This window comes from Euwallacea fornicatus, chromosome 29 (assembly GCF_040115645.1).
Source record: "Euwallacea fornicatus isolate EFF26 chromosome 29, ASM4011564v1, whole genome shotgun sequence".
Classification (NCBI taxonomy): Eukaryota; Metazoa; Arthropoda; class Insecta; order Coleoptera; family Curculionidae; genus Euwallacea; species Euwallacea fornicatus.
Genome location: NC_089569.1, coordinates 578,709 through 586,691, shown reverse-complemented (window position 1 = coordinate 586,691; position 7,983 = coordinate 578,709). Strand labels below are relative to the sequence as shown.

Sequence of the window (7,983 nt, the reverse complement as noted above, 5' to 3'; positions counted from 1 at the left end):
TTCCACTAAACTTTCATCACTGACCTCGTAAACGAGTAAACGGCTCCTGTTTAACGTTCACATCTTTCGATTCCCTTTTACCTACCCTTAAACACAAATCGGGCCCAGCTTATATATTCGAACTCTTCTGCCCAATATTTCCGATCACTGTTCGGTTCATTTCAGGTATATAACGGCTCTGTATATACTCCCGATTGGTTCGATAGGTAGTCATCTATAGCAATAGAACGGCATGTATCGATTCTGCGCCTCAGCCCCACCAATCGGCTGCTCGATCGGTGATCGGTTCGAGATCGAGGGGAACGTGGGGGGAGAGGGAGGGGCGGGACAACCGACCGTTTGCAGTTCGATTGATTTTTAAGCGCTCTCGAGCTGCCCGCTTGGGCGTCCGGGGGGGCTTGAAGGGGGGACGAGTCAAGGTCGGTTGCATATAGAACCTTCTTCATTAAGTGTGAAGGAATTCTCTCGTCTAAGGTGGTTCAGATTACTTCTCTTCTATATAGTTGTTTTATGTGGCCATGCAGAAGATGAGATGTCAAGAGGAAGTTGCCAAAGCTCGCTCAATTTAAATGAAGAGCTTCGGTTCTTTCTAATGGATTACAGGGAAATTGGAGAAGATTCCAATTCATTGCATCGAAATGAAGGTATGTGATGCGCACCCCTCGTTTAGATGCAACAAATACTGAAGCAATATTTTGGAAACTCGAAATACATATTAATGTACCTCAGATTCTTAAGCTCTAGGAGCTGTCGTATTTTCATACGAAATCTGTTAAACGGTAGAAGTAAGCTTTGAGAATTGATATATTAGTCACATATACTGGGTGTCTAGAAATTCGTTTGCAAAACTTCCAGGTGTAATTCTTAGGGTCATTTTATATACATATTAGTATAATTCATATGAGTACACGCATAGGACTGAAAACGCCTTGCTCGTTATAAAGTGATAGTTTCAGATTTTTTCCTCACAGCTCCCAGAGTTATTGAGGTATTTTAGAGCCGACATTATTACAAAAGAGTTCATTACTATGGATATTTTTACGCGAACAAAAATATCTCCTTGTTGAAAATGCGTAAGAAATACCGTTTACGAGAAAAAAAGTGATTTTTTATGATAAATTTTCCTTTATTTTCAACCGATTTTCGTATTTTTACGCTTAAACAGTCGAATATTTGCTGTTCGCTTATTAAGTAGATCTCGTTACCTTGAAAAATGAAATTTGGCTATTTGTTGGTTCAACATGTGCCAAAGGGAGAGGAATGGAGGAAAAAAATTAACATCGTTTCAGAAGTTAAAAATTTGGCTGAGATCCAGACTGTACACATCCGTTTTACGTGTACTTAAACGCATGCACTTTCTTGGTGGTGATAAATTACGTATTCATAACCATCGGAATAACTTAATCGTCGACTAATAGCAGACGGTGCCAATTACGGCTAATGCTAGCAAATTGTAAATTATTCCAATTTCAGAAAATTGAGTGACTCACCATTGGATCGCACGTTCCATCATTAAATAAGTAAATTTGTTGATGTCTTGTTGTCACTATAATACACTTCGCGGTTTCTGTTGTTGCTCTTGGAACACAGAGGCGGATCAGCTCTAGTTCAATGCCCTTTGAATTTTGTACGTATAATTCTAACGGGTGGGTTACGTAAAGTTTAGTTACATAACGATTAATCGTATTCAGGCGTAAGTAGTCTTGATAAGCAGTACTTACTTATCTTCATAATCCTTATTAAGCAATTCCGTAATGCTTTCTCCTTTGCTTATTTGTCAAGTTAACTCATAACTATTGATACTTCATCATTGCAACTTTTCATCTTCTACGACGATGTGATATCATATTTGAAACCCGACATTTCGATTTTCGGTAACCATCATCAACTTTATGTCTTTTATGGGCGGCGCTTTGTACTTTCGCCCGTTTGAATTCGGCTTTTGTTACGGCTCAGTCTTACTGTTTGGCGGAATTGTCAAAACACAGAGTTGATGATGCTTGGTGAAAATGGAAACGTCGGCCCTAAAATATTCATAGTATAGAAGAGGAAAAGTTCTACTGATGAAGTGTCAATAATTTTGAATGACCTCGCCAGCTAAATCGAGGAAAAATAAAAACGTTTTTCCAAAATTTTAGTTTTTTCGAATTCCTCCGAAAGTAATTTTTCAACTCTTAAAACATTTATAGTTACTGAGATCCTCATGTTTGGAATCATTCGTTAGTTTAATTAAATTACTATGTTGCCAGTCAATATAGCAATACCTACGCCTCTGTCAGAGACAACCAAATTCGATTCATGTACAGTTTGGAAAGGCGGATCGCCCAGGGCCAGGGCTACTCACTTCGCCCGCTTACCTAAATTAAGTTTAACTCTTTGCCACTCCGTATTGTACGATCCACAATACGTTATTCCTTCAGGGAAAAGTTGCTCAAAACGTTGCTTTTGACCGCGTTACCGGAAAATTAAGGATTCAAGAATATTCACCGTGCGGAAAGGACTCTTTTCCAAAATATTGTTTGCCTAAATGCCCATTAATAAATTACGTATACACTGGCCCGTTCCATTTGTGCTCCGGATTTTGCATTATTTAAGCGGGCAGGAACTTATGAGTTTACGTTCATGAAACCCATTGTCCGTTCTACTCTATCAAATGCACAAGAAGTAAAAGCATACATAAGCTGAATGTTTGACAAGTATTTCAAGTAATTTTACACTTTTTCCCATTATTTCTAAAGAATATATATAATTCTCAGGCCCGCCACTGGTGGCACTTGGGTGAAACAAGTGAATTATTAATGGCGACCGGTCAACCGGGTACCTATATGCCTGAATATAATAGAAAACAAACTTAATTACCGTCCGCTTAAGACCGGGCCTGCCCCGTCAGGGCCCACTCATGTTGAATTAACAATTAAATATAGCGAAACATTCAATTTATGAATTATTTTCGTTGTTCCCTCGGCTTACTTGACGTTGGTCTTATTTACCATCAGACAGAGAGTTTTCCTATCCGAAGTATTTTGCATAGCTTAAAGGTGTTTATTCAAAATCCAGACTTGCCACACTCACGATTGGTCAGCCAATTCATGCAGATGTCTATTCGAAAATCAAATGATCCAAATCAGGTTTGTTGAAAGGCACTATTTATAAATAGTAAGTAATCTAGGTTACTCATAAACATTATGGCTCGAAACTAGCTATCGCACGATGTAAGTGGACCTGTAAATAGCTTCTTACAGCCTTAGTTATATCAATTTATATTCATACCAGTTTAAGTTTTGTATGTTTACTTTCAACTTTCAAAGAATTCTTCACATTAAGCTTTCCAAAACGGTAATTTCAGCCCTCAACGTGCTTTTGGTCACGGTTACTTTTTGCCTATTCTGCGTTCCAAATGGTACGATATGTGGGGTTTATGTTCTGTGTGCCTTCTGTAGGTATAAAAACCAGTGTGGATATATACTGGTGTTTTCTAGAACTACCTGCTTGAAAAATAAGTCTTCATCCTGATTTGAGGGAAGAAACGAACACCTTTACTTTCTAGGGAAGACAGGAAAAAGAATACTTTTATTCCCCAAGGAAATTTTGCTCTGCACGGAGTGAAACTATTTTCCTCTTTACACGGCGTAAATAGAACTTCTTCGCTGCACTCGTCTCGCAATACGACACGAGTTACACAAAATAACATTTCCTAACGAATTTAATACATTATTTTATCTAATTTTAATGTAAGATGAAGAAAAGGAAGAAAACGTTTGAAGTTGTTTGTGCTGCACCTTGTATCTCCAAATCCATGACAAGTATTGTCTTTACTGGGTCCCGTTTATTGAACAAATTGAAAAGTGAAGAGACCTGTCTTCATTTCGTAACGAGTTGCGTAATGAAAGCTGATTCGACTATGAAGGCTTCGTCTGCATTTGTTAAAATTGGAAAAAACATATACTTCCTCAACCATGTAATAAACGAGACAATTTTAATCTTATTTTATTTTAACCGGAATAATTGCGTCCATTTCTAGAGTTGAATGCTTGACAATGCCGGCTGACAGTGACTGGCATGTTCGAACTAGAATGACAACTGACAAATATTGAATGTTTTATAATCTATCTCTGTCTGTTGGGTTAGCTTCGAATAGTACAATACTCCAGTGCTCTAATTATTTAGCAGTGAAGTTGAAAGGCACCCTGTTTTTCAGTCAGTAAAGTTAATAATTATTAAATTCTTTAATAATTTAATTGTCGTTTATATTATGCATGGTCGTCGAAAACAATTATTAGAAATTCCAGAGCATTAACATATGAGGCAGACCTCTTAGAGACAGAAAATGGTATTTTCGTTATTAGGTTAATATTACACATATGCAGTATTTTTTAAGATTTCCGATTTGTTCATCGCAGAGAAAAATGATGAGGAATCTATAAAAAAAAGTATGAATCTCGTTACAGGATACTATTTTATTTGCAACAATAATTGCAACAATATTTACGTTACTAACCTCATTACAGGTTGGTAAATGCTATATTACATACTTCTAATTCCCTCCCTCATTTCCCACTCTCATTTTCCGCCCCCATTTCCTGGGCTATTTTAATTAATTTCTAGCATCGTTCCGGGCAAACTATGCATTGCTCACGTTTATGATTTCTTCTGTTTGCTTTGTTCTTCAAAATACGCTATTAGAGCATTTTTAGAGCTCAAATTTTTCACCTTTTTGGGGGGATCTAAAGTTTGACCAAATTCATAGCGGGTATTTATTTATTATTAACAATTAATTTTATGTGACACGCATAAAATAAAATAACATAATTTTTCGAATAAAATGATGGCATCGCTAAAAATACCACAGTTTTTACTTTATATAACTTCTAAACCCATAGTCTCATTTTCGCGATTTTTTTATTTAAATAAAAGTTAAATTTTTATTACATTTTACACGTCTTTACATTTTTAGTAAAAGTACATGATGTGTACTAGAGGAAATAATCCGCATTGTAAATTAGAACACAATTTTTTCTAATATGCTTTTATTTAGTTCAATCTTGTATTTTTGATAATATAGGAATTGTGGATATGCATCTGGAGAAAATCAGCAGTGATTTTTTTCTTATTTAAATAAATTTATTTTTCCAAATTATTGCAGGTGGTTTTGGATATTGCTTGTCATATAGTGCTTTTAATTTAGGAAAAAAAGGGAAATAATGCACACCTGGAAAAGCTGAAGGTAATGGACACTTTCTTGTACCATATTTAAATCTCTTTTAAAGAAAATATTATTAATAAAATTTAGAATGGTGATTTTGCAATAATACATTTTTTGACAACATTCGCATTAAATTTCAAACGAGGCCCAAAGTTTAGACGAAATATAAACTTAAAATAAATTGATTAAAAAGAATGAAATAACGCGCCATTTTATTTTAATAAGAACATGGAGAAATTGAAAATAAAAAAAAAATTAAATTAAAAAAAATATATTTTTTTATACGTTTGTTTCACTCGGTAAGTAATGATAATAAGTTTTTGTTGGAAGCGGGCCTACAATTAAACATAAAAATCACTAAAATCAAAATACAATTAGAAGTTAGTTAATTAGGATCAAAGTTTTGTTATATTTTAGTAGTGCTTTAATATTGTTCAGGAGCTTATTAGAGAATTAATCTGAATTATAAATACATATTATGGTTGTAAATAAAATAGTATACAAACCACGGAGGAAAGTTTCCTTCCTAAGATTATAGTTAACCTCGATGTTGTGCGTCTCGGTAAACTATAATATCTTTTGACAGTAATAAAATGAAAAACTTTCTGTCTTGGTATGTAATACCTATATTATTATGCAATCGTGCCATACTGCTGGACATTGCTTGCCTCTTTCTGCAGACTCCTACTAGTTACAAAAAGCTAAGCATTTCCTGCCTGATTGCATTTTGGGCATTAACTGAAAATTCGTGATTGAAATTGGTGACTAAATCCAACTAAAGTCGATCTGCTTAAATAACAGTGACCTTTACAAAAGTCAATATTTTGTGTCGTAACTCTTATGTGGAAATAATATACTGGCAGTACTATTTAAAGTAGATAAGTTATATCAAAAATTAAGAAAATATTGCTTTTTATGCAATAACTTTTAAATAATTGAAATTTATATATAAAAAATGCCTTGGCAATAGTAGCAAACGATTTATTAAAAAAAAATTGACGACGGACGTTTTCGAAAAAACACTCTGTAACTATGAAACACCAGTAGATGCTGATATATGTTTTTATCATTAAGTTCCTATAAAATTGAGCTTCAGGCTTCGACAAAATTTTTTTCTAGGATTAGTTTTAATGGATAAATAGTGTCCATCTATTAAATGACCTTACCTGGTGATAATTACCTAAACTCGGGCAAATTCTTGTTCCTCTTCCGAGATCTATCAAAAAATAGTACGCTCTCAAGAAAATTAAATTAGTAACGGTTAAGTATACCAATATTGATAAGGTAGTAAAGGTTATTGCCAAATTCACCGTAATCCGGCTGTATAAATAATGAAAACATGGGTGGGAGACCTTTTTCAGTAATAGCAGGCTGTATGGGCTATAGCACAAATATTTTTGTAAGATCTACTTTTGCAGATACCTTACTAGTTTTTTATATTTAATATTTTTCGAGCTTTCACAAAATTATTTTGCAAACAAAGAGAAAGAAAGAGGGAGAGAAACAGAGAAAGACAGAGAAAGAAACAGAAAGAGAGAGCAGAGGGAGAAAGAGAGAGAGAGAGAAGGCAAGACCAGCCAAAGCAAATAAGAGGGATCGCAAAATGGTTTTGCCGATCCCTTAGGTCAACTTTGCGGTCTTCAGCGGCAAAACGCTACTTTCAGCAAAAATTTTTTTTATCGTAAAATACATATTTTCTGGTTAGCTGTAAAAAAATTATTTAAAGCCCCTTAAAATAATGTAGTTAATTCCAATGCATTTCGTTGCCCTTGACAGCAATGCAAAATTCACTGTAATCAGGGTGCGGCGGTACCGAGGCTGGCACCCATGTTATGATGGCTAAATTTCAAAAATTCAGCCCCTCCACTGTCAACTAACGTTCTGATGAATTACGGAATGTGTCTAAACCAAAACTTCAATTGAATTGCCAGATCCAACACCGTCTTGTTCCAAACCTTGGAACAGGGCTTTAAATTGATTCAATACACAATTTATCTTACGGTACCAGAGTGGGGGTGATATATATCTCGTTTTTTCAGCATTCGAGAGTAACCGAAACATATATAGCGGTTCCGAGAAGCAGGCTGCAGGACTTATGAGCAGTTTCGCAGGATTATCGATTGCGGGTGTTGTTTCTTAAGGAGCGCTAGAACAGATTGGGCCACGTGGGTGGAGAATCTATTATACTGCAGTGGGTAATATAACTCTAGGATTAAGAGCCTATTTATGAATATAATACACACCATAGAGAGGGGCTAATGTTATATCGTATATCCACACTGCCTGAAGTCATAAATACTAAACCATGCAAGGCTTCTGCGTATCTTTAGTTTATAAAATTCGGAGACTGTAAAAGTTTTAATATGTATATGCGCAATTTATCATGGAGTGCTCACAATAATCATGTTGTCACCATTAAGATGTTTTTATTAGTAGGCAATTTGTGAAATTACGGCACCCAGAAGCAAGGCCAGCAAATTCCTTTGAAAATTCGCATTATTGTGACAAATAAACAAATCTCTTAGCTGGCGTTTTGAACATCTGTTGACTTTATAAATTCAATACCAAATAGCTCCTGTACATATTTCATATCTCCAGGATTATAATATATTTTTTTAATGGTAGCTGGTCTAACAAGAAAGTAATCCTATATACTAAAATTCCCGCTTATTAACGAGGCACTAAACATGAAAACAAACGGCAATTCGGTAGCTGGTTTAATAGACCTGACGACAAAAATCACCGTCTTTTACGAGAAAAACTTTAATAACCTCGGCCAG

General features: G+C 35.1%; 1 long non-coding RNA gene across 1 annotated transcript; it reads left to right on the top strand.

Annotated features, from left to right (window-relative positions):
• The first annotated feature begins 361 nt into the window (after nt 1–361).
• On the top strand, nt 362–7,741 carry LOC136347515 (uncharacterized). The gene is made up of 3 exons (XR_010733501.1): nt 362–644; nt 4,022–4,197; nt 7,243–7,741. It is a non-coding gene; the product is annotated as an uncharacterized lncRNA (long non-coding RNA).
• The last annotated feature ends 242 nt before the right edge of the window (nt 7,742–7,983 follow it).